This window comes from Colossoma macropomum, unplaced genomic scaffold, assembly GCF_904425465.1.
Source record: "Colossoma macropomum unplaced genomic scaffold, Colossoma_macropomum, whole genome shotgun sequence".
NCBI lineage: Eukaryota > Metazoa > Chordata > Actinopteri > Characiformes > Serrasalmidae > Colossoma > Colossoma macropomum.
Genome location: NW_023494792.1, coordinates 19,864,013 through 19,891,989, shown reverse-complemented (window position 1 = coordinate 19,891,989; position 27,977 = coordinate 19,864,013). Strand labels below are relative to the sequence as shown.

At 36.5% G+C, this 27,977-nt stretch overlaps 1 long non-coding RNA gene across 1 annotated transcript; it reads left to right on the top strand.

Moving 5' to 3' along the window:
* The first annotated feature begins 11,487 nt into the window (after window positions 1-11,487).
* LOC118811878 lies at window positions 11,488-13,633 on the top strand. Its single transcript, XR_005007506.1, has 4 exons — window positions 11,488-11,618; window positions 11,791-11,830; window positions 12,416-12,539; window positions 13,213-13,633. It is a non-coding gene; the product is annotated as an uncharacterized LOC118811878 (long non-coding RNA).
* Window positions 13,634-27,977: the final 14,344 nt, after the last annotated feature.

The window sequence follows — 27,977 nt, the reverse complement described above, 5'->3', positions numbered from 1 at the left end:
GAGCATGTAAGAAAGAATACAACATAGGTAAAACGTGGATCAAATAAGTTGTAAATTAGTAATTGTGAAATTATAACGATCACTTTTGCCAAATCCACATCCACAAAGTAAAACAGGTACACCTAATCCAAACACGGAAACTTACTAATAAGCAATTTATACACCAGTGCTCAACATATGCATGTTGTATAAAATGTAGTGACATCCATATTCATCGTAATTCCCTCTGTATACATCTGTATATAATTAAATGTTATCTATATCAAACCCACATCCAAATTTTCAGTTAATTAATTTAATTTTGAGAGAAACACATGTAGTCATAATGGTCATAAGTTTAAGGTTACATAAATAGAAAATACATTTTCTTTTTCTCACAGTATTAATATTAATTTAAAAAAATCTATTATTTTCTAACATAACATAATTACACTCAAATGAACTAAAATGTTTTAGTACTGATCAAAAGAAGAGTCAGAGCAAGCCATATTTCTCCTATGAGAAAATGCTCTACATTGAACCACAGTAGACAAGTGGTTCACACAGTAGGCATAACACAGAACTCATGCGTGGAGGTCACATTTAGCCTTAAGCTTCCCCTCCACGGTAGCCACTCAACCAAACTAAACAAACCCAAACCCTCACACAATAACACACAAATAACACATCCTCAACCAAGGAAAAACAACTTAAACAACAAATACAATCCCTTTTGTATGACCCTCTTCTTATGGCTGTCTGCATGGCCGTGCCTGAGAGGCAGCAGTGTTGATGTTGAGTGCAACCGCATTTTATGTAGCAAAATAAGCAAGTATATCCTCACCCTGTTTGACTGAATGGAAATCTGTAGCCTAAAGTCCGTACAAGGATTTCTTTTTATTTGAGAGTAAGCATATGTGTATTGTTGTTTCAGAACAGTTGTGCAGATTTGTACAAGTATTTGTGTACAGTTTTAGGTCCATGTTTGGACCTGCAAACACAAGATGAGAAACTCCAAGATGTGTCCCGGGCGCTGCATGTCTTGGGAAGTGTGAAGGTTGTTAACTTCACTACTGCCAATGTTTGTTTATGGAGATTGCATGACTGTGTGGTTGATTTTTTATACAATGGAATGTGGTTGAAGCTAAACTGAATAATTAGGATGAGTATCCACATACTTTCGGCTATACAGTGTATGTCAGGATGTTTATGGCATTCTAATTAAGTAGATCACCTCATATATCAGTAAAGTAGTTTTGTGTTTCTATACCAGCAGTGATTAGACAGTTGTTTAATGTTTTTTCTGCCTCCTTGTAGTCTTCATTGTTGAGAATTTGTTTGGTTTTCTATATGCTAGGTAGCTAATTAATCTACTTCCACTGAAACTACCATTACGTAGCATTTAGGGAGTGTTTACGCTATATGGTTAGGTTTATTTGACTTGTTTATATCTCTTTGATCTAATTCGATGTTTGTTTTTTGTTTTGTTTTTTTCCCCCCACATAGTCCTTGATACATTTTCCTGATCTCCACAGAAATTGTATCATCCCTATTTAAGAAAAATAAAGAGATTTAAGTTTTTGGTTAGTATGTATGAATTCCAGGTGTTTATTAAAGAGTGTTATTGATTATAAGGTCTATAGTGAAAATGGCAACCAAAAGTGCCACTGTTGGCAGCGTTCAGATTTTAAGAGTTTTTGTTCATTCTGCTTTAATGAAAAGAGACAGAGAGAAGACAGAGACAGAGAGGTGTGAAGAGAACAGTGCGAGAAGAGAAGAGGAGGAGCCTGAGGACAGAAGAGTAAAGGGTAGGAGAAGGAATAGCTGGAGAGTGTGATTTTAGATGCTGAATATGAAGTGCCATTAGCTCTGGCATCAATAAGATCAAGGGAAATAAATCAGTAGCTTTTATGGTACAAAAAGGTCAGAGACCCTTAATGTAAGGAAAAAATTAAGCTTAGATCGACCTGTAAATGTTTTAGATTTCTTATTCAACTACGTCAAATAAATACAGTTTCCGTTCTATGGCCCCTTTAAAAAGTCTATCGCGACACCACCTTTCTCTTGTGACTGGCTGGTTCTCACTGTTCAGTGGGGAGTGGAGTGGATTTAGGGCAGAAGTACGACTCAGCTCCCTTCTTTCTTTTCAAAGAGCCGTTCATAAGATCCAGATTGTTCACAAATGCAATACTATGTCTCAGGACAGTTAACCATGTAGACCAGCCTAGCACCACGAGAGGACATAAAGGGATGACGCCCCCTCAGATGGAATACTGTGCCCCACGTTTTTGTTTGTGTTGTTTACTTTGCAACTTAAACTTTACTTTCACTTATTTATTCTTCAGGGTAGCCTAATCAAACTGCATTTACATTAATTGTGTGGATTTTCTAGCTGAGTGAGAAGTTCAAACATTTCAGTTTATGTTGCCTGATATGAGAGCAGCAGACAAAGGTTAAGTGGTTCAGAAAATGTGTGTGTATATTTCGTTAGTGTGGAGTTTTAAAATAAATTTTAAAATTGAAATTGTTGAAATTTTAAAATAAAATCCCCAAGCAAACAGTTGAGTATCAAAATGTCAGAAATGTGTTGCAAATACAAATAATTAGAGTTAAATTAAACTTATTTTCTGAAAAAGATTTCTACTCTTTTCTGCTCACTTGGGTACAAATGTATTACTCATTTTGCCAGTTTTTGCTTTCATTTATTATATTTGCTGATTTTGCTGATAGATTTTTAGCTTTTGGAATCACTCGTTTGCTTCTTAAATTTTTCTTTAGCTTTTGACTTTTGGCACTTTTTAACAGGGGGTGAGTCTTAGAAGAGGACATTCACCTGCACTTTCTGTTGGTCAACTGATTTGGAGTGACAGGTCTTCTGAACACATAGCCACTGAGCATGAACATGTCATACTGTCACATATCACTCTGGTTAGACTGCATGTGTGATAGATTTTGTGTTCTGATGTATTCTGACTGTAGCTGTATCTAGAATACAGTATTTACAATAATGGTGTTTAAATCCAGAATTACAACTAAAATCTCACACTAAAGCCCTTACTCCACAATAAAAATAAACCTACCTTGTAATAGAATTTTGAAATTTTGCAGATACATTTTTCTCAAATAAATACATTCTTTTATTAACATGTGTTAAATTAAGTCAAAGAAAACTATGTCAGTCAAGAAAATGTATACGTTTATTTATCCTTTAAATTTCAGTCTTGGTAGTTTGTGGTCATTTTCCCAAAGCTATAGTTTATGAAGAAGCTTATTCAATGTAGAGTGATTTCTAAAAAAAGTTGTACTTACCAAAAGCTTGATAATGTAAGATATCTTGAGAGGATTATATACTGTTGGTCAGGGTTTTCCAACCCTAGTCCTGGTGATCTGCCACCCTGTGGAGTTTAGTTTTAATGTACCTGACACTAATATCCAGATGCTTCTGGTTACCATGTTAGATATTGGCAGGAGTTAAACTGTGCAGGTTACTAGATCATTATGTCACATGACATTAGATATTTATTTGATAAGATAGAGCTTAGAGTAATACATTTATTACTGCATTAATTGAACTATATGTTGCATTGTTGTTGCACTGTTATGGAATTCCTATAGATATTTACAATCAAGGACTGAAGAAGTTAATTAGCTGATGAAAGTGTGACAGATTGTGGTTGGACCTAGACTCCCAATAAGGCAGAACTCCAGGACCAGGGTTGGTAACCACTGTTTTATAACATATGCTAAACATTTGAAGTGTTGAGCATTTTAGAAATTAAAAAATTCTAAAAAGCATAAACTTTCACTTTTACAAATTTAGTCTCCATTGCATTCAGTGAAGAATGATTCCAACAGACAATATTATTATTATTCTTGTCTTTTATACCATTATTCTTGGCCATATCAAAGTAAGATCAAATTTACAACAGAATCAATTTTGCCTCAATTTGTTAACCTCATAGAGAAGAATAGTATTCACCTCTTCAGAATATCACCTGTTCAAATGGGAGGAATCCAGTCGAGGGGTTTGATGAGTACCACTGCTGTAAAAAATATGTCTGTGACTGTGAGTGAATGAGGCTTCAAATAATGTCATAGTATACAAATCAATTGTGTTTGGTAAATACAACCCCATTTCCAAAAAGTTGGAACGCTGTACAGAACGTAAATAAAAATAGAATGTAATGATGATAATATATTATATAATAATAATAACAATATATAATAATAATAATATATAATATATATAACAATAATAATAATAATAATAATAATCATATATTATAATAATAATATATAATACATATTATTATATAATATCTATTATATAATATATTATATAATAATATAATAATAATAATAATAATAATAATAATATATATATAATAATAATAATAATGCAAATTATGTAAACCATATTTTAAAGGAAAATGTTACAAAGACAAAATGTTAAATGTTGAAACTGAGAAATTTTTATCGTTTTTTGAAAAATATTTGCATTTTGAATTTTATGCCAACAATGTGTTCCAAAAAAGTTGGGACGGGGGCATGTATATATCGTTTTGGGTAATGTCCCTTGCATTCAGAGATTTCAGCTGCTCAACAGTTCGGGGTCTCTTTTGTTGTATTTTTCATTTCATAATGCCCCAGATGTTATCAGTGGTGACAGGTGTGGACTGCAGGTAGGCCAGTTTAGCACCTGGACTCTTTTACTATGGAGCAGTGCTGTTGTAATACATGCAGAATGGAGTTTGACATTGTCTTGCTGATATAAGCAAGGTCTTCCCTGAAAAAAACATCATCTGGATGGCAGCATATGTTGCCAAAACATGTATATATATCGTTCAGCATTAATGGTGCCCTCACAGATGTGCATGTCACCCATGCCATGTGCACTGAAGGAATTTATTGTTGTGAAATGTGCTGTGTTGTGTGTGTATGTGCAGAAGTTGAATTTTAGGCTGCCTATTGTTGTCTTTCTCGTTATATGGTCATGTCTGTCACACCTGTCACTTGTCATGTATAAGCTGGGTCTATTCTTGGCATCAGTCCAGCTATAAAACTGTGACAGTCTATTGTCTTACGGGCTGGGTGGCTGTCTGGAACCTGTGCGCACAACGAATAAACTTCATTTGTCCAGACAACAGATCGAGTCCCCTGGTTCGTTGGGTTTTGGATTCTATCAAGTGGTGCCGTGACCCGGATTGGACATCTCATCTCTATGCTGTAGGTGAGTGCCCATTTCGAAGCAAACCCTGAAACCAGTAGGTTATCCTCCTCTCGTTGATGGAGCAGAGGGGAAGACTGCGGTAGTGTTCCCATAAGCCCATGGCAGGAGAGAAGGCTACCACACAGAGGGGTGGTAGGGTGGCACCTGATTGGTCTGATAATGTTGTCATTGTCAGAGCGGATGAACAGTTATGTAAACATATAGAGTCATCTAGTTTGGACAAATACTATCAAAAGAAAGTGCCTGTTCATTCAGATAAAATATGGTCCCTAGATGAGAAGCTAACTATGTCATTCTGGCAAACAAGTAGAGAGCAAACTCGCAGAACATGTCTTAATGCATGCAACCTCCAAGGCAAAATAGGCCTGTGGAAGTATAAACGTAAAGAACAGTTTGATGTTTAAATCAAGTTTGATATAGTGACTGGGACTAACTTCCTGGGAAAGCTCAGCATTGAGTTTCAGATACAACCGAAGCTGTGTTTAAAAGCCAAAGTAGCGCTGCCCTGTACTGGGGTCTGTGCAAGTTTTTATGGTTGTCCTGTGTTGTCATGGTGGCATTAGGTGTCATCAATCAGCTCATGGGGCAAGGTATTAGTTTTATTTTTTATGCCTGAATTGGTCCAAATCTCTTGCAGATTGTGGCTTACTAAAGGTTGAACATGTCAACCTGACTGGGTTTTCCTTGTCTGAATACCAAGCAGTATGAAATTAATAATGCAACATTGTCAGGTATTATTTTGATAGCGTCCTCAAATGCAGAGGAACATGAACATGACTTGCTAGCTTTGTTAGATTATCTACATTCCGTAGGACACAAAGCCTCTTTAAAAAGATTAATCAATCCTCTGTTCAGTATTTAGGACAGCTGGTTTTGCAGGCTCAGAAGTGAATTTTACCTGACTGTTGTTCCACAGTGTGTGCTATTTTATTACTTGATATGTTAGCACTGCTTTTCTGGGGTTGTGCAATTATTGACAACCTTGAATTGAGGTTTATGCAAAAACTGTTTAACCACTATATGATCTAACTTAACCAGAAAATCAGAAACCTGAGTCTTAAGGCTAACTTATGATCAGTTAAGAGTTTTCATTCACTTAAACCTGTATTGTGCGGTGCCCTAGGTCTAGCGAACATGGAACCTCTGTTCACACTGTATGTTTCAGCATCACAAGGATTTGTGTCTAGTTGTTTAACTCAAACTCATGGTGACAAAGAGAGGTCTGTGTTTTATTACTCTGCTAAAATTTGACACAGTTATGCTTGGAATGTCACCTTGCCTGACAGCAACCCAGGCAAACTATTTGTGGGGTTTTAGCTGTTGCTCCAATTGTTTTGGATCAAGTTCTCATTGAAATGTCCACACTGAGTATCCTCTTTGCTCTTAAAAGGACAAGATTCTTTCAGTGACAGCACAAAGGCGGGGTAACTGGCTTGTACACCGCTTCAACCAAGTATGGTGGAATCCTAAATTCTGCAAGTATGCGGAGAGCCATTGTCTAGCTTGCACCACCTGTCTTAAGGCAAATCCAGGACTTGCAGTCTCCCTCCCCTACCAAACTGTAACACCACCGAGTGGGCTGTTTCAAGAATTGCAGGTAGATTACATCACTTTGCCAAGATGCTAGGGAAAACAGGACTGTTTGATAATAATTTGCAAGATCTCAAGGTGGATTGAGGGATATGCCACTACTAAAGGCACTGGCCTGCATACCGCTAAATGTCTGGTGAAAGATTTTATCCCAAGGTGGGGTCTCCCAAGGGTTATTGAGAGTGATCAAGGAACTCACTTTACTGGGAAGGTTTGTCAAGAAGTAGCAATGTTGTTGGAGATAAAGTGGCATCTCCACTGTCCCTATCGACCTCAAGCATCAGGTCAGGTTGATAGGATGAACAGAACTTTAAAGTCCAGACTGACCAAGTTACATCATGAAGGGGTTTCATGGGTGGAAGCTTTACCAGCTGTACTTTGCAGCATCAGAGCTTCAACTAACAGAAGTACCCAGCTGTCACCATATGAGATTATTACTGGTCGTTCTATGTCACTTCCAGGAACTATTGATTTAAGAGCAGCAGACATACATGTTATGTCTGATAGTCCGCTGCAATACTGCCAGACATTATCTGAGGCTGTTGCCGCTACTCAGAAGTGTTTTGGATGCATGGAAAGAACCTACTAAGGGGGGTCATCCTATCGTTTCAGGTATGTGGGTAATGGTTAAGGTGCATAACACTCAGCCATTAGAGCCAAAGTGGGAAGGTCCATATCAGGTCCTCCTTACTACACCCTCTGCTCTAAAATGCCAAGGAAACGCAAAATGGATACTTGTGAGCCATACCAAGGTGGAGCCACCACCTGATGGTGATGGCTAGTTTAGGGATAAAATGGGTGACTCTGGTTGGGAGATGCTCTGAGGAGGAACTATGATGTTTAGGTCATGGGGGTCAACCTCAGGAGTGAAGATCTTCCTAGTTCCCCTTTGCGACTAGCGCTCCCCTACTCCCAGCAGAGGCCAGGACCCAGGTTAGGTAGGGAAAGAAGGTATCCATTACAAGGGCTAAACCAAACCTTTATACAAGGGCATACGACATGGGTTGTGTCCTAAGAATATGATACTTCTGCTATGTCTATGTGTTTTGTTTTAGGATATGCCCAGAGCAGACCTGACACTGTGACGAAGGAACAGGACATCAGACGGGTTCCTGAATGGTGGTCGACGAACTGACATTAAAGCCTATCTAGGTCCCCTGACGCTACCCTGTGAGCTGTTTGGACACATCAACACTTTCTCTCTATATTCTGGAAGAGAAGACGGCTGCCACGACGACAAGCTGCAAAATAAAAGACTTTTATAACAAAAAAGGGAATAAAGAAGAACGAAATCTGTAGTTTTCATAAGCATCCTGACAATAGCTTTTGCAGGCATGATGGAGGATGTTTGTGACCACAACATGGTCTGTGCTCAGGCCATCCTGTGAGCACAAAATCATACCTTAGGAGGTATGATCCCAACTTTTTTGGGACTTGTTGTTGGCATAAAATTCAAAATGGGCATATATTTTTCTAAAAACAATAAAATTTCTCAGTTTCAACATTTGATATGTTGTCTTTTCATACACATGGGGTGATACATTTCTCAGTTAGCAATTATCAATGGATACTGTTTTTTTAAGACTGTAAAAAATGGTAAGTAAGAACATTTTATGTAATCTATGAACATGGCATGTACACCAGGTGTCGGCAATATGCGACTCTTTCACTGCCCTGTTGCAGCTCCACAGCAGAATTAGATTTTTAGGTAAAAATAAAATGATCCTCCTTTGCAGTAAAATAAAGCTCTGCTCATCGTTTTAACACAGTCTAACAATAAATGGTCTTAAATGCTGGAGTTAATGTAGCCTATATTTGTTAGTTCACCAAACTTTAACCCCGAAGATTGGCCCGCAGACTGCTAGTCACCATAGCAACGACAACAGTCCCACCTAGCTAGTAGCTAACGAAATGGCAAATAGAAAGATTTAAGACAGACATAGATAATTCAGAGACGAATGGATTTATTTGCATTTATAAGCATTCCAAACTGTCTGGAAGAACGGACGATTGAGTAAATATAGTGTTATGGGAAATATAGAGTAATTGATAACTTGATGTTACTGATAAAATCCTTACACTGCATGGACTTTTAATGCTACTGACTGAGGTCTCTGGATTTCTAGTATCTCTGCAACCAACCAGTATCATAAACGTGCTCTCCTATTTTCAACATCAGCCTGGAGAGAAGTTCCAGCTCGGCTGCCAGGACTGTGTTTGTGATGCATTAACTACATCTGTGATCTGCAAACCAAAGCAGTGCTCAAATAATGACCAAATAACCTGCAGTGAATCTGGCTTCATTGTGGTTAATGAGACAGACCCCTCAGATGAGTGCTGCACTATACTCGCCTGCCGTAAGATTGCATACTTTTGTTATTTTTCAGCTGTTTTGTGATTAATTGTGATTATTGTATTATTGTCCCAGCAACTATAAAAACAATATAAACAGGCTCTGCAAATTTAGCCCTGTGTATCCTACTATAGGATACTGCTCTAATGGGTATTGCTGATTTGCATTTGCTGAAAAGCTTAATAGAAAACTGCCAGACAGTGTGTAATTGCACTTAACTCATTTATGTCATGTTCCCAAAATCTCAGTGGCGCCATTTATTGCCTTCTACTGTCTGTTGTAGGCTGTGACAGCAACTTCTGTCCCAGTGTAGATGGGAAGTGTAACATCGGTTATGCTCCTGTACTCCAAGTGCCTGAAGGACAATGCTGCCCCAAACTCACATGCGGTATTCATATCTATGACAAATATCAGTATTACTCAGTTTCCTTTGACCTGATATTGATATTACTGTTGATATTTTATGTTCCTGATAGTTTGTGTTGTGTATCTCATAGAATTTTCTATCTTCTTCTCACAGAGCCAAAGAAAGTCTGTGTGCACAAAAACATGGAGTACGAGGTAAATATAAGTGCAAAATTTCCTTTTGGAAACCACACAAAAACAGATACGCTAAACTCAATTGCCCAAAACTTTTCTTGTATTATGAAAAAGAAAACTGTTTTGCTAGGAGTTTAGGCAGTAATCTCCTGAAACACATATCACAGATCCCCTAAACTCTTTTTGTGTAACAGTAAACACATGTTTCATTACAAAGTGCTGTTAGCCTAACGCAGTCAACCAGAAAGCACTGCCATTCAACACACGTGGATTTGATGGATTTGTGTTTGTTTTGAAATTTGTGCTGTTTTATGAGCAAAGTTAACACGCTTTTGACTCAGTTGTTTGCTTTTACCAGAAAAAGATGCATTTTGGTGAATTTAGTTTTTGGATTTGTGTTTAAGGTTGTGAAAAAATTAGATATTACTCCAGAAAGTGTGTTTTAGCGATTGTACTGTACTGAACTGCATTGAACTGTAAAACTCTCCCTTCCAGCCTGGTACCTCAGTCCCTGTGGTGGACTGCCAGGAGTGTCAGTGTACCTGGGATGTGGATCCGAAGTCACAACTGTTCCAGATCCGGTGTGGATTTGCGACTTGTGATGAGACCTGTGAGCCAGTGAGTATTGCTTTTCTTTATATTGGACCCACACTCCATTTAGCCCTATCAAAATCTGTGCCATTGCTCATTTTATAAAACATGAATGTGTAAAATACAGTGTCCAGTTCAGTCTATTCCTAGATATACTTCCATAATGTGACCTGCTACTGTGTTTGAAAATTCAAATAAACAGTGGTTTATTTCTGGTCTGGTCTGCAGAACAGGCAGAGATGAAGATATACACTACATGCCAAGAAGTTGGCAAAACTAAATAGAGCCCTGTGGGCTACTTTAAAAGATCAATACTGAGAGCACAAATCCAGTACTGAATATACACAATACTGGATAAACACTGGCTAAGCACAGCAATGATCGATTAAGTTGTTTTTACATACTTAAGAAAGGTATATTGATTGGCTTGACTGCAAAAACTGAACTACATGTCTGATCATGCACTAATACTTGTGTTCTACACCATAATTTACCATATTTTAGACTTTAAGCTAAACTATGTAAGATTTTCTTGTTAAAATTGAAAGCACTAACATTAATGAGTCAGGAAGGAAAAACACTAAAATATGGTGTGTGTTGCAGTGAATCGCCCTGTAAAGCCTAAATTATCATTTCAAAGTCAGAGGTGTCAGGTTGGATTTCGCAAGAATTTTTGACCACGTCATACATTCTTACACAGTAATGCATTAACATTAAGATTAATGATGTTAATTGCATTAACATCAAACGCACAGACCCAAAAAGAAGGTCCGGCTTGATGTTTGTGGCCTCAAATGCTTTTGAGACATGTCCTTCACCAAGATTTCTCTTTGAATACTCTTTCAGTGCAGCTTTAAGGAAAGTATCTTTACTGTTATTATTTTTACAACGAGGATCCAAATATTCCCTATTATTCAAGTCAGTTGAAGTGAAATAAAATACAGAACAAAAAATACATACAGTGTATGTCATAAATTATTCTATGACACACCAAAAAACAAAACTTTGCTGCTTAGACAGACTCTTTATTCTATGCTTTTCTCTCTCTCTCTCTTTCTCTCTCTCTCTCTCTCTCTCTCTCTCTCTCTCTCTCTTTTCCTCTCTCTCTCTTTCTCAGGGATATGAGTATGTGGAGCCGAGGTTAGTAGCTTTTGTGGTGATCTAGTGCTGAAGGCCTTAACTGCACTGTTCTTCGTTTCTGAGTAGAGTGGAGCAGAATGGGCCCCGAGCACACACAGCTGTGACAGGTTCACCTGCACATACATTGGTGGAGAATATATTACTACTAACTACAAGATCCAGTGTCCTCCATTCAACATCGACAACTGCCAGCCTGTAAATATTACACACATGCACACAAGCACATAGCTACATATACACATGCAAGCAGTAAATATCAAATGGCAAATAAGTAACAAGTAAATATCAATAGTTCTAGTTCAGTTTTAATTTATAGTTTTTCAGTGAAGCTTTTTGCAGCTTCTTGAGTCTGATCTCTAATCTGCAGGGCACAGTGCAGCTTTCTGCTGATGGCTGCTGCCAAGTTTGTAAGTATTACTTTTCAGTAATGTATCTTTATCTAAGTAATAGTAATATGTTATTACAGTCATATGCAAAAGGTTTGGGCACCCTGGTCAAATTACATTTCGATTATATTTAAGTGAAAGTAAGTTAACTAATTCTACACAGAGAACACTTTTGCACATTTTAGTGCACAATTACTGTTTATTTGCTGAAAAAAAAACATGAAATATGGCCTGTGCAAGTTAAAGCACATTTTATATTTTTTCAAAAATATTAAACTCATCAAATAAATACTGCAGTAAGATTTGCATAAAAATGCCATATTTAAGGTGCCTGTAGAGTAGCGGTAATTATTTTCACTCAGAAAATCAGCACAATATGTCATTTGACCAAGAGTTTTCAAACTTTTGCATACAACTCTGTGTGCGTGTATGTAATGAGTACAGTAGTTTACTCAACTGATTGTATGAGGTGAGTAAACTGTTATACTCATATTACAGATACAGTATGTATTACTTTCAGGAGGTGTTACTTGTTAATAAATCATGGTCTTTTTTTTTATGAACTTCAAAGCTCTGAACCCCAGCGTTTTGTGTGTGCGTTTTCAGGTGTGGAGAAGGAGAAGGGATGTAAAGTAGAGACTATTTCTGATTACATCATTCATGACAGCTGTCAGTCAGAGACCCAAGTGGAACAGACACACTGTGCAGGAGATTGCAACAGCTACAGCAAGTGAGTATATATACTCAATTATATAAAATATGGTTTACCCATATAAAATATGGGTTGTCGCTGTTTTGGAGGTGAACGGCTGTGTAAGGCTATGATGCAGGATCCTCATAAACTCTGTAAACACCAGTAATTCTGTTGCACTCAAGTTTGTTTTTCACTTCCTGAGAAGTAATCTGATCAGACTGTGGGTGATGGAGTATGAGAAACGCACATTGTACATGAACAAAACAGATAAGGGCTCAGATGAGAAACTATCAGAGATGTCAGAGCATCACTCGCCAGACTTTAAAAAAAGTGTTGTGCTGTAATAATCAGATTGTCATTTGATCTGATTGTTGAGTGTAATTTAAGGAAAAATGCATTGGCAATGATAAATTTGCTACTCATGTCAGTTCATCACAGAACACGACCTACACTCTTTAACTGTGGTTGTATGTGTATTTAACTCTGTATTTAGTGGTTTAAATAAAGTTTCTCAATCAGTATTAAGTAATGACTATGATTGTTTTAGGAATATACTACAGTAAAAATATAAAACAGGATAAATTGTTGGTAATTTTAATGGTAGCAATGTTCTATACTTGTAGTTTGGAGTTTGTGGCAGTGAATATGTTTACTGTCTCTACAGTTTGCTATTTGACACCAATGCACACACTGTCTGTGTATGTTCCAGGTACTCTGAGCTGGGCTCTTCGTCCTGTAGCTGCTGTCAGGCAGCTCGCACCAGTAACAGAACAGTGACCCTGAAATGTCTAAATGGAGATACAGTACCACACACCTACGTCTATGTGGAAGAATGCAGCTGTAGCCAGACTAAGTGTCACATAAGCAAGTAGGACACACATACATAAATATAAGATACATCCACCGGAGACACAGCTACAAACTACACTGAGAATCCGCTGTTCATCATAGAAACAATCCTAACCCTAACCAAAGCCCCCAGCTATGATCACAATGCTTTGAATTTCTCTCTCCAAAAATTCATCTGATTTGATTATTTTCATAGGTGTCTTTGATGGAGTAGAATGACTTGCTTTTATTCCTTTATGCTTATAACTGAAACTTTTAAATAAAATGCAATATGAAAAATATTCATCGTCTGTTTGCTTATGTGTTCATTGATTGGGAGCATGAACTCAGAAGTGCACAAAGGCACTTTGGGTGTAAACCTGAAGAAATCTATAAAGAAACTGCTCAAACAATAACAACCTGAAATACACCTGCTGCCTTTTGACATTTTGTTTTAACACAAAAAAACTTAAAGTAAATGTCCTAATACTTTTTGGGGTCACTGTACACTGTAGAATTGTAAAAATGTATGTAGCATCCTTTTATATTATGCATGGCCTTTATCAATCGTCAGAAAGACACAGTGAATACATAATAAAACTGTGAATTAGGAATAGTCATGTTTAATAATTCCAGTTTTATTATAGGAGTGTGCAAAGGATTATGGGATCTAGTTTAGTAACCCAAACATAAGTGTGTAAAGTCTGGTAGTTTGAGTTTGTAAATGTATGTGCACCAGAATCAGAATGCCTAAAGAGATGAGCATGATGGGAAGGGACTTCTTGACGATCCACTTTTCCTCAGTTGCTCAGAAAACATTCCTGAAACAGAATTAGCATATTTTACTGTACTGTGGGAGCAGGTGAACGAACTTAAAGGACATCAGCAAGTGCACTTTTTATTGACTGAATAGGAGTCTTGCCATCTAATTCTCTCTCTCATTCCATGTCTATTCCCAAAACAGTCACAACCAATTTGCCACAGAACAAGGCAGAGCAAACAATCCACAACAATTCTCTCCTTACCAGTCAGTGTTTCACTCTTTTACATTTTCACTCACACATTTACATTTTCAAAACACCTGCAGTTTTTCTCAGTCGCTTGAACACTTTGTCTATTCAGAAGTTGTTTTTTTTTCAAAACAGTTAACACACAATACTAAACAGAAACTTGCTGACACTTTATTTGCAAAATGGTCAGGTCCCCACAAAACTCTTAAAACATGCCAAAAAAAGGAAACTTCTTTGTAAACCAGCGCTGCTGGAACCACAGGGGTGAGCGAATATTTGACCCACAACATTTCAAAGTACTGGGGCGACGAACCACCACTTTCAAGTTCAAGTCGCTCACATCATAAACTAATTAAACTACATTCGGCGCAATGAATTTTTCTATTTTTCTATTTCCATGGTCGCAAATGTGAGAGTAACCAAGGGCTTGCTTCCCTGCAAAATTGGCACATAGCCTTTTAGAAAATTAACTGGGTAGGAAAATTGCCTGATGTTCTTCAGAGATGTTAGCAGGAGAGTACTATCTGAAGCTGTAGTCAAGACAAACACTGACATGAATAATTTCATGGAGTCATGCTATTAGCATGAAAGGTCATTTCATGAATTAGGTCAGTGGCCTACCTGCATTTCGTCACTCAGCTAGTTTTTTTTTTTTACACAACTTTTGGAGGTGTGGCCCTACTCCTGACTGATGATATATTTCATTAAAATATATTTGCTTATTTTATGATAAAACTATACTTTTGCAATGTGTGTACTTCCTGAAGAAAATGCAGAGTGGTTGCTAAGGTGTTAATAGGCAGTTGCTATGGCATAAGGGGAGTGTACCAAGTGGTTGTAAGTGGGTTGCCAAGTGGTTGCTAGATACTGTAAAAATCAGTAAGGGTCTACTGGAGGAAAGAGGGATGAAAAATATCACAAAGAGGAGTGCAAGTCAGTATGGCTGTGGATTAAAGTTTGGCAACCTGCCCTGAGTGAGTAAATTTAGTTTGGAGGCTCTCGGGCAAAGAAATAACTTGGCTTGGGTGGGAGCAAAAATGAAAGGGAAACAAGGGATGAGGAAAAAATGACAAACAGATGAGTGGGGGTCAGAACGACTTTGAACTTGTGCTTGGGGGCCTGCCATGAGATAGTATATGTGAAACAGAGTTTTCAGTTGAGCAGAAGTACAGTAGATGGACATGCAATTTTTTACCCCTTTCATTCCTATTATTTAACAACGATTGTATGAAAACATACAAACATTGGGTCAAAAAGCTGTATACAAGCACACCATTCCCGATCAGACCGAACATTTCAAAGTTGGAATGGCGTTGATATCTCAAAAACTGCAGGACATGTTAGCGGACAAAAATCAGGCAGAAGAAGAAGAAGGAGAAGAATATAAATGCAATCACTAATTATGCTTACAGTGAACTGTGCTTATTTTATGCTGAAAGTCTACTTTAACAAAAAGGAGTATTTATTTCTGTGTTAAATCTTTGCTTCAGTAAAGTATACTTCAAAAAGACTAAATTTGTGTGAAAATGTGCTTAAAATAAACTGCTTCTTTTAGGCTAAAACTATACTTTAACAAAGTATTTCTAAACAGTACATGTTATTTATGTGTTAAGCCTATGCTTCACTGAAGTATGCTTATAACAATGCTCGCAATAAGGGGGTACAGATAGTTAGTTCAGCACCAACATTCCCAGATTACCATAGGACTCTCTTTCCCAGATCTGTGCCTTTTTCTAACAGGAAAACTAATTAACCAAAGGCTCAACTAAACAGGTAAGTTTTTAGCCTAGACTTAAAGATGGAGGCTGTGTCTGAGTCCCGAACACAGACTGGTAGGCTATTCCAAAGCTGGGGGACAATGTATGAAAAGGCTCTTCCCCCTGACATAACTTTATTAATTCTAGTGTGATGTAAGTCGGTTGATAGTAGGAAATAAGGTCACTGAGGTACTGAGGAGCAAGGCCATTCAAAGCTTTATACATCAGCAGAAGAATTTTGTACTCAATGCAGAATTTAACTGGCAACCAATGTAAGGTACACAAAATTGGGCTAATGTGGTCAAATTTCCTGGTTTTGGTGAAAACTCTGGTTGCAGTGTTCTGGACTTACTGAAGCTTATTAAGTTTTTGGCTGGAACAACCAGAAAGCAGAGCATTACAGTAATCTAAACTGGACGTGATAAAGGCGTGAACTAACGTTTCTGCATCCTGTAGCGACAGTGCATTTCTTAATTTAGCGATGTTACGCAGGTGGAGGAAAGCTATTCTGGTAATATTGGTAATATGCTCATCGAAGGCCAGACTGGGATCAATTGTGACACCAAGGCTTTTTACAGATGTGCCTGGTGCAATTGAGAAACTATTGAGATTAAGAGTAACTGTAGGCAGATTATTCCTAGCAGATTTTGGACCAAGAAGAAGAACTTCTGTTTTGTCTGAGTTTAGGAGGAGGAAGTTACTTGACATCCAGCCTTTAATGTCTTTTACACAGTCTTCTATCTTATTAAGTTCAATTTTGTCCTCTGGTTTAGCTGAAATATACAATTGTGTATTATCGGCATAGCAGTCGAAACTGATGCCATGTTTTCTAATCATGGTGCCTAGTAGTAGCATATATAAGGTAACAACTTGTACTAATTAGTTGTTAATTTTATGATAAAATTTTACATCAAATGCAGCTTAACAGGGGAAAAAAACATGTCCCATCAATAGAATGTCAGAGTAATTTCATCAAAGAGAATTCAAGGTTGCAGATTTTACACTCGAAAAATTATAACATCACTTCCCCTTGTAAAAGATATACACTTAAGCAGTGCTTAAATAGTTATATGCTGCAGCTATTTTGGAACCACTACTTTGTACTAAATCACTACTAATGTGTACTGGATATATGTTTTAGTCATCCTTTATGTATGTTAGGTACACTCACGTGTTATTTTCATCACTCAGATATAAAGTAAATATACTAGTCTGTGCTGCCAAACTGAACTGTAAAGATACATTAGAAGTGTTCTAAAATTATTTTTGTAGTACTGCCTATGTGCTCTTTAATCACATAATTAGTATACCAATTTATATGGTCCTAGTATAGAATTAGTATAGTGTTTACATTTTTTACAGTGAGTGTTTACATTTTTTTTACAGTAAGAGTGTTTACATTACTCAGCTGCATGTATCTAAAAGGTGTATGGAGTAAATGCAAGTGACAGTTACTCTAGTAGCTTATATGTGTGAATAAAACAATCTGTATTTTACTCAGCTCCACTTCATACTGAAATCCTAATTCTGGTGGTTTAACTCCTGTTCGAGAGTGTCTTGATACCGAAGTATGCAAATGAGTCAATCAACGTTACCACCCTCTGATGATGCCCTTCACGTGCCGCACTCATAAATATGATAGCACATGAGCTTAGAAGGAGGAGGTAACCATACTCGCGCGCTGAGCTAAATACCCCCAGCACAACCTCACAAGGCTGCGATATGCCAGCTGCCTGTACCAACTGTAAATAACCAAATTAATCTGAGCTTAGTTTGTAATAAAGATTGGTAATGTTCAACACTGGAACACTGGAACTTGCGGTTGATTTTTGTTCAGTGAGTGCGCGCGACCGAGGGTCTGGTTTACACAGGGGAACGTGAATTTACTGAATCAGATGTAACGTTAACACCGGTAAGTGCCATGAACAGCTCGCAGAACGTAAGGATTTAAGGCCACTGCAGCAAACCCTGGATGACCGGTGATGCAGTCTGCGACCTTGCTGTCAAACTTCGACAGTGTTCAAAGAAATCCACTTTACTCACTCGGAATTCAGTATATCGAAGAAATCAGGACTCGAGTTATATCGTCTATGGATCTGCTGAACAGATAATTAAAACCTGGATGTCACGGTTTTAGAGAATGTTCTACCGTTTTGATGCCTCTGCCGCTCGCTGCTAATCATTTTCTGGCGCTATGTTAACAACTCTAAGGTTCAAGATGCACAGCATTTTCAGAAACACCTTCTCTTGTCGAAGATGGGGATAGTAGTAGAGAGGAATCTTCAACCTCATCAGACCTCTCAGTTACAAAAGTGCCGTTTGATTCTGTCACTCTCCATATTTCCTGGTAGCTAATGAGCTAATGTACCCTACCTCTGAAAACACAGCAGCCCAGCGTTCCCCACCCATTTTTGAGCATTTTTCAAATTGTGCCAGGGGTGGAGTTAGCTGAAAATAGTGGGGTCTAGTTACTCTTTAAGGCTTTTGCAAGTTCTTACTGAATTATACTGCTATCTTTTACTCCTGCTATTCTATGGGAGGCAAATCCAGCCAAAAAAGAAATTAAAATTAAAAACATAAAATGAAAATGCAAACCTCTTTTTGCCATTTCTTTTTCCAATCATCTGCGCAAATATCCTGCCAAAATTGAAAATGAAATGAAATGCCTACATTTGCAATTTCATTTTTCACATGAGCACGAGCCATTTGTGACAAAAATAAAAATAAATGCAATACAGCTATTTGTCATTTCATTTTAGTCGTTATTCTGGGTTTTTCATGGCCAAATCTAAAATGAAAAAGCTAATAGAGAAAAGAAAATCCAAGCTTCACTTTGGCTTTGGCTTTTCTCCATGAAATGCAGAATACGTGTCAAAACTAAAATCAAAATGCAATGTTTACATTGTTATTTCTTTTTCACAGCAATCGGCTGCAGATCTGACAAAATGAAAATGAAAATGCAAAACTGATAAATCAACAGCAAAGTGACGGTTTGTGATTCAGTTTTCGGCGTCGACGCGCTTTAGGTGTCAGAATGAAAAGGCAAATGCAAACGAACATCAGCGCCACCTGCTGGACATTTACTTTACATTTCCGACTTTTCGATTTCGTTTTCAAACTGACCAACATGCAAATATATGTTAATTAGCACTGGGCGGGGCTACGGGGTAGATTTTGGGACATCCTTAGACCTCCGAGTCAGAACGGCATCATTCCTCAAGCTAAACGACTTTGAGTCTCGAGAAAATCCATCGTGATGACTCAGATCTGGTGAAACTGAACGTCAGAACAAACACCGTCAGAAAAAACGGCCTCAGAGAAAAGGTGTCAGACCAAACGCAGGCCTGGTCGAGCACATAGTGGATCGTATAACTTAGAAAACTATTATGTATCTCGATATAAATGCCAGTATAACATTTCCAGTTTTTTCTGACGGTGTTTGTTCTGACGTTCAGTTTCACCAGATCTGAGTCATCACGATGGATTTTCTCGAGACTCAAAGTCGTTTAGCTTGAGGAATGATGCCGTTCTGACTCGGAGGTCTAAGGATGTCCCCAAATCTACCCCGTAGCCCCGCCCAGTGCTAATTAACATATATTTGCATGTTGGTCAGTTTGAAAACGAAATCGAAAAGTCGGAAATGTAAAGTAAATGTCCAGCAGGTGGCGCTGATGTTCGTTTGCATTTGCCTTTTCATTCTGACACCTAAAGCGCGTCGACGCCGAAAACTGAATCACAAACCGTCACTTTGCTGTTGATTTATCAGTTTTGCATTTTCATTTTCATTTTGTCAGATCTGCAGCCGATTGCTGTGAAAAAGAAATAACAATGTAAACACTGCATTTTGATTTTAGTTTTGACACGTATTCTGCATTTCATGGAGAAAAGCCAAAGCCAAAGTGAAGCTTGGATTTTCTTTTCTCTATTAGCTTTTTCATTTTAGATTTGGCCATGAAAAACCCAGAATAACGACTAAAATGAAATGACAAATAGCTGTTTTGCATTTATTTTTATTTTTGACACAAATGGCTCGTGCTCATGTGAAAAATGAAATTGCAAATGTAGGCATTTCATTTCATTTTCAATTTTGGCAGGATATTTGCGCAGATGATTGGAAAAAGAAATGGCAAAAAGAGGTTTGCATTTTCATTTTATGTTTTTAATTTTAATTTCTTTTTTGGCTGGATTTGCCTCCCATAGGCTATTCAAGCTGTGTTTTGGTCAGGCTTCTGGTTGAGTCATTTTTTCATTGAAGTAAAGCTTATGCATAGCAGCTTGTAAAATGTAAAAATATATATTTTTTGCAAAGTTTTTTTTTCCTTTCAAAAAGTTTATCATTTAGATTTGAACATCTGTCTATCCACACAAAATTTCTAACATTTCTTTTTTTTTTAGCTTTTGGAAGTTTTATATTGCGTGACAATTTCAGAAAGATAAAAAATGATCATTGATGGATTTCCTGTGTGATATGTGTGATAAAAAAGCCACACCATTTACTTATTTTTCTTGTTTACTCTGATATTATTAGTGCACAGAATATCCAAACAGCTCACGAAGAGGAGAAAATGTGCACTAAGCTTGAAATTGTATACTAATTTGTTAATTTGTCCTAGCTATGCAAGCAATGAAAGTCTGGTTGCTGAATAATGACAAGTAAAACAAGTCAGCTAATACTGCGGCGTCAGGTCATCAGATGTGAGCTTTAGTGCTCCAGACAGAGGTTTAAAGCTGTGTTTAAGGTGTCGTGACACTTATCGTCATGACTGAAAGCCAACAACAACAATCGTTTTTATTTCGTAATATTAAACTAAACCATCACGGTGAGAGTCTTTGTTTGGCTTTAGATCCTGCTGTGTTGTTCGCTGTGAAGGTAAATTAAAGATAAAGCGTTATTTACACACAGAAATAACCTAAGAAATCCTGAGTGCAGTCCGTAACGTCCACATGTTTACGTGAAGCGCGTGCACGCGAGGGGGAGTCGTATTCTGCCGGGGAGTCGGAATTCGGCACAACACCTGAAACCCGGAAGACATTACAGAGTGGTAATTCTCCTTTCTACATGTTCTCTGGTATAATATCTTTGCCAAGCAACCATGGACTGCTTAATGCACTACATAGGAATTTAAACACCGGTTCCTGCTCCCCAACAGTGCATAATATAGCTAAAAAATAACCATCTGGGATTTGGCCATATCCATACTCGATAAATGACTGTAGAGGCTGAAATTTTTTAACTTTCATAGTTAGCACATTATTTAGGAAGTACAGAACAGTTTGGGATTCAGCCTGAGTTTGACATTGCTTCTGACTGAAACACAGACATTTGAAGCATGTAATCCATTCAACTGACATTCCATAGACTTTTATACTACAATTTCCCAGTGGATCCTATTGTAAGTACATTAATTCAGGCCTATGATATTAATGATGGAGTTGTTTAGGCTAGGTTAGCTATCTTTAAGCCTAGTTGTTCAGAATATCACCCCTTGGAATACATCTTAGCCAAACAGATTTTAGGAATGGAACTAACCGTTTTATAAAGATCATGAACACTTGGCTGGTGTGTACAACATGCTGTGGTGTGAACATTTTTGCAGTATATTCACTTCTTACATTTGTAGGTCTTTTTTGCCCTGTGTTTCTGATTTGATTATTTACATACCTAAATACAGATGATAAAGTTTTATTTCTTTTGTCTTTTTTTATCTCCTTTTGTGGCCTAGCAATCATGCATATTTTGCAGCACTGTCCTTTGTAGAAAAAGAGACCTCACAAAACATTGACTACAACATGACTGCCCAGTACAGCAGAGGACCAATTATGCCAAAGACATTTAAAGACACTGAGCCCAATAAACATTTGTCAAGGTATCACAACCCTGAGGTTCTGACACCAGAGGAGCTTTCCTACTCAAGAAACTGCTGACTGCTGTTTTTTGTGTTTTAAACCAATTTGATTTCAAGACAATGTTTGTTTGAAAAATGTGGGTAAAAATTCATTTTTGGGAAACTTAAGAAGCACCTAAAAAAACTTTTGAAATACTTAAAATGTATTACATAAATACAATAAGTGTATTACCTACAGGTTTTTAAGAAATATTATTGGCATTATAAAATTAGATGTCCTGTTATGTAGCATTTAGTGTAGTAATTTAAAAAATATATATATATATATATTTGTACCGTGCATTATGTGGTCATACTGGTCTTGGGAAAACTTTTTTTCACATTGAAAATACAAACACAGTTAACACTGTTATTTTAAGATCTGCTTGTTTTGTGAGATCACTTGTTAACAATGGAACGCCAAGGGCTCCTCTTATCTGTTCTTAGGAAATTTCATGAAACAGTACATCCTGTACCTGTGATGTCTTCAATCATTTATAAATGGAAGATTTTTCACAGACTGAGTGGTAATGTTTACCTAGAGCATGTTTAATCTCAAACACAATTTTCTATGCATTTAGCATTTGTTTGTTTCAGATCATCAAATAATAATGTCAAAGTTCTGCCCTAAGATCATAATCACTGTTCACCTCAATTATATAAGCTCCATGTGTCTGGAGGAAGAAAGCACAGAGAGAGGGAACAGCAGCCTCTCACATACAGCCTGGCACTCATGGGTACCCTAACCATGCTGCGAGTGTGGGTGCTGAGTGTGGCTGCGTTACTAAATGGACTTTCAGCACAAAAAACAGGTTAGAAAGTCATGATAGACTCATATATATGTCAGTTCTTGGATATAGTTTGCATTAGAACTGTAAAAATGTTATATTTCGCTTTTCTGTTTTTATACATTAATTGAATTTCTAACATGTAATCGTTGACATGTACTAACAGATTTTTAAAAGGAATTTCTTGGTCCCATATTTTTTTCTTTGGCAAAACACATTGAACTAATTTAAATTAAGTTTATTATTGTTGTTATTGTTGTTATTTTGACTAGGTTACAATGTTTTTCCGTACATCTCTACAACAGAGATGAGCCCAACAACAGGTATGTATTAAAGTGTATGTCACATCAATTAACTAAACTAATCAAATTATGCTTAGGACTTGATAACAAAGCTAAGATCATTTTAAGGTAGGTTACATTGTTAATGTGAATTACTGAATTGTGACATAGAGAAGTATTATTTTATCAATATATCTGTCTCTTTATTTTGTGTCTCACCATGTGTCTATTCTGTCTATTCTGCCGACAACAGGAATCATAGCTGATAGCTATGAGAGTCTTTACGGTAAACTTATTCCTACAATATTAACCCAAATCTCCATTACATTATTGGTTATTGAAGGCAGCATTTAAGAGAATATGTTACTGTTTCATCAGGAATCAACATGGATCACAACATGCAGGTGTGCAGCACATGGGGAAACTTCCACTTCAGTACATTTGATGGACAGTTCTTCCAACTGCCTTATACCTGCAACCACATACTGACCACCCTGTGTGACAGCACCAAGACTGACTTTAACGTCCAAATGAGGAGGCAGTATATCAACAATCTCCCCACCATCAGCTCCTTCACCATAAAGATACAGGGGGCTGTAGTCCAGCTTCTTGATGGCAACATAACCATGAATCAGAAGATGTAAGTGTTTTTTTGAACTTGCATGATAAAAAATAGACAGTAAGAGTGAGCAACTTTGCAAGTAGAATGTTAAATTTTAGGCTGCACTGTAAAATGTGATTTGGTCTTTTAACTTAAAAAAATAACCTGGCTACTTTAAAATTTTACAATTACATTTACAGCATTTAGCAGATGCTCTTATCCAGAGCGACTTACAAAAAGTGCTTTGTTGTCTACTCAGAGAAACTATCTTTGCTAGTTACAAATAGGTTAGAGAGAAAGCGAGTCCCGAGCTCAGATACTGCTAGAAACAAAAGCCCATGTTGATACCTAGAGAAAAAGAAACAGAGTTAAATAAACAATACATTTCAATGCATTTCAGTAAGTGCAGAACAATACATTTCAGTAAGTACTTAACTTAGTGCTCACTTAAATGCTGTAAAAAGAGATGTGTCTTCAGTCTGCCTTTGAAGACTACATTATAAGCTGAAAGACAGATCATGGTCCTGTTCACTTAATATTCAAATTTGTAAGTGACTAGGTTACTCACGCCAAGTTAACAATACCAATTTCTTATAGTACAAATATAATACCGAAAGAGCTGGTACAGTAGGACATATGTAAATAAAAACACTCAGTAATGATCTGATTCCTTTCGATCAAGTACAACAAATTAACTTCATTGTTTTTTGAATATATATGCTTATTCTAAATTTTATGCCTCCAACATGTTTCATAAAAAGTTAGTAAGTTAGTAATGCACCCCCATACCATGACATATGCTGATTTTTGAACTCTGCGATGGTAACAGTCTGGATGGTCCTTTTCTTCTTTGGTCCAGAGAACACACCTCCAATATTTCAATAAACAATTTGATGTTTCAACTGTGCATCAGTCCATTTCAGATCAGCTTGAGCCCAGAGATGCTGGCAGCGTTTCTGGATGTTGTTGATACTTCCAATTTGCTTAGTAGAGTCTTTGCTTGTATTTGTGGATCATTAACTGACAGCAGAGACACGGGAAGTAGGGGTACTGAGGGGACTACAGCACCCCTTGATTTCAGAGCTGCAATTCCTAAAAATAATAATAATACAGAGATCTGGACGTTTTAACAATTTGAGCGTTGCAAAAACTTGTGTGCTTGATTCAGAGAGAAGTTTGCATTTTTCTATTTTTATTTATATATTTTAAAATCTGCAATAGGGATGCACTGTATTTTGTATACAGTGTAGCTGAATCACTTCTCTCCACAACTGCTGGCTGCTTTGTTGGCAAGTTGTTAAAACACACACAGGTTGAAATTTAAAGAGAGAAAGTGTATGCAGAGATAGAGACCAGTTCTGAGCCCCAAAGCAGCCTAATACAGTTTTAAAACTTAAAAAAAATCATCTAATGTAATAATAACGTTTTGACCTTTACTTCTGCTTTACTTCTCCAGATAATATGAATCTTTTGATGAAATTCTGCAACATAACATGTTGCAGGTTCCAGAATGAGCGTATTGCATATATGTATAAAAAATGATAACGTTTGAAAGTCAAATATTAAATTTGTATTTATACTGTTTTTATTTACAAAAAGGTTAATGTGAATTTATATTGATTTCTGTTTTTATCTGCATTTTGCCTACTAATTTTCATAAATTTATTTTTTATTTGATTGTGTGATGTTTCTAAGATTTTCTTAATGTGTATCCAAACAGTGTGAACATACCAAGCAATCAGAATGGAATTTCAATTGAGAGAAGTACAAGTTTCATTAAGATCAGCTCCATGCTGGGATTGACTGTCTTTTGGGATGAACGCAACTCTCTGTCGGTATGGTCGAACTAAGCTTTTCATTTCATACTGCATTTCGCTGCTGTTTGAACAAAACCTTGTACCTCGTATCTTTTTTTTATATAATTTAAGCTTGCCAGTTGCCTTTTACATTGTGTGTAAACTTGAATGTACCAAAAGAAATGGTCCAAATTACTTGGAAGTCTGGTTACCTTGACTTACATTAAAAGTAAAGTATGTTTTTGCCTTCTCCTGTAAAGCTACCACTTTGGAGACACAAGGTTTTACTCCAACAATGACAATTTACTGCACATTAAGATTAAAACTGCAAGTTACATTAGAATTTAACTTGATCTTAACTCCAGAGTTTAGCACTTATTTAAATTTAAATCTTATGCTTATCCTACACTTAAGAAAATCATAATTTTAATCTTAACTGAAATCAATTATACATACACTGCTTTATCTTTCAGCAGGTAACCTGGTGGTAAATTTTGTGTTTACTGAACTTATAATAGTTAGTTAACAGGACACTAATTTGTGTCTTACATTCTGTTTACATATTGATCATAGATCGATGAACTCAAAAATTTAAAGGGATCTCCAACTGTTAATATTTGCATGCATTAAAATTGTGTACATGTGCAATACTATTAAAATGTGATGTATGAACCAAATGGAAATGTTTTATTTGTTATAAAGACATGACAAACAGGCATACTAGTAGGTCACTATAGTTGCACTGTGATAATGTCACATGGTTACACTAAACTCAGAAACACGTTTCTTTTGGACAATATCATGGTATAGCCAAGGCTGAATTATATATTTGTTGAATTTGATCTTTAGCTCACTGTTCCTTGTTTGGTGGACAAGAGAGCGAGAGCAGCAATTTGATGCCGCAAGAAAAACAACAACTAATAAAAAGGATTTTAATTTTGTCTATTTTTTTTTAATAAAATATTTTATTTGGTTTATACAACATATTATAACAGTACTGGACATGTACACCACATTGAGGCTTACATGTCTCAACAGTCAGGGTTCCCTTTTAAGGTAGCTCAGTTCTCACTTTATTTGATGCACTGAAGGTGAGACATGAATAACAGCAGTAAAGCTCTATTGATTAGCTATTTTATTACTGACTAAGTGTCAGAACTTGCTTGTTAAGCGTGACAGCAAGAGTCTCAGAGATAAAACTGTTTTTTGTTTTAATTGTAGCTGGAATCACATCAAAATCTTTATTTCAAGAATCAGTTGCAGATGGTGTAGTTTATTGTTCTGGCCTCTAAATATTAATTTCAATCAAATAGAAAACAAATACTTTTTTCTGACAAATTTCATTTTTAAGCACCACTGGGTAAAAAGAAGAAAATATCACATTATAATTAGAATGTCTTTTCAAGACACAGAAGCTTGATTTGATCTTTCAAACAATTTGTTATTAGAGAAGAATTAAATTTTCTTACATTCAGAAGCCTCTGAGCCTACAGGTATCATTCTTGTATAGTTTATATTGAAATACATTGAAAATACACCTACATTTTAGCTCATTTGTATTTAGAAAGACTGGAGCTCATCTTTCCACACAAGGCACTGTATTAATTCACTTTACTTGAATATGATATTAGAGACTTTTTGGAACTTTTCATTGCTAAGTGATCCACTGCTGTTTCTGTGAACTACATAGTAGAGATACTTTTGTTGTTAAACAGAAAACATGTATTCTGTGAAAGACATAGACAGTCCATTTAATAGAATAATAAATCCTGTGTCTGAAAATGACATAAATTTTACACTATTGTGGTCAGTAAGTATAACTTTGTTGATTTTTTTTTCTTGTATGAATTGTTTTTAACTGATATTATGTAATTATGACATTATGGCAACAACAAAAGTGCTTTCATTCACTATCGTATATGTGCTGCTGATGAAATATATGGTCATACATGCATACATAAATACATACATTTGTAAGGACTCAATCTTGTACAGTATACGTACTCAAATGTTTTTATTGTTGTTTAAGTGCTGAGAAATCCAGTGAGTATTCTCCATTCATTACTATTCAGATAATCACAATATATTCTGTATCTACTCATCAGGTTGAGATATCCACAAAGTACAGGAATCAGACCTGTGGACTTTGTGGGGACTTCAATGGCATCAAGAACAATGAGTTCATTAAAAATGGTGAGTCAAATCTGTTAAATAATTGTTTAAAAAGGTATACTAAGTGTAAAATATATATTTGTGTCCTGGTTGTTACTATTATTATTCAAAATAATTTTAAAGTAACATCTGCCTCTTAAACAGACTACTACACGTATACATTTCAGTAACTATCAATAAAATGTTTACTTCTACAAATAATCACAATATCAGTCTAGTATCACTAAATTTTGAAGACTATCATGTACTCCAGATCATTATCTTCAGTCTTACATTGCAGCTCAGTTACATTTTAAGCACATTTCATATCCATTGTAAAAGGTGAGCGAATGACATCACAACAGTACGGCCTTAAA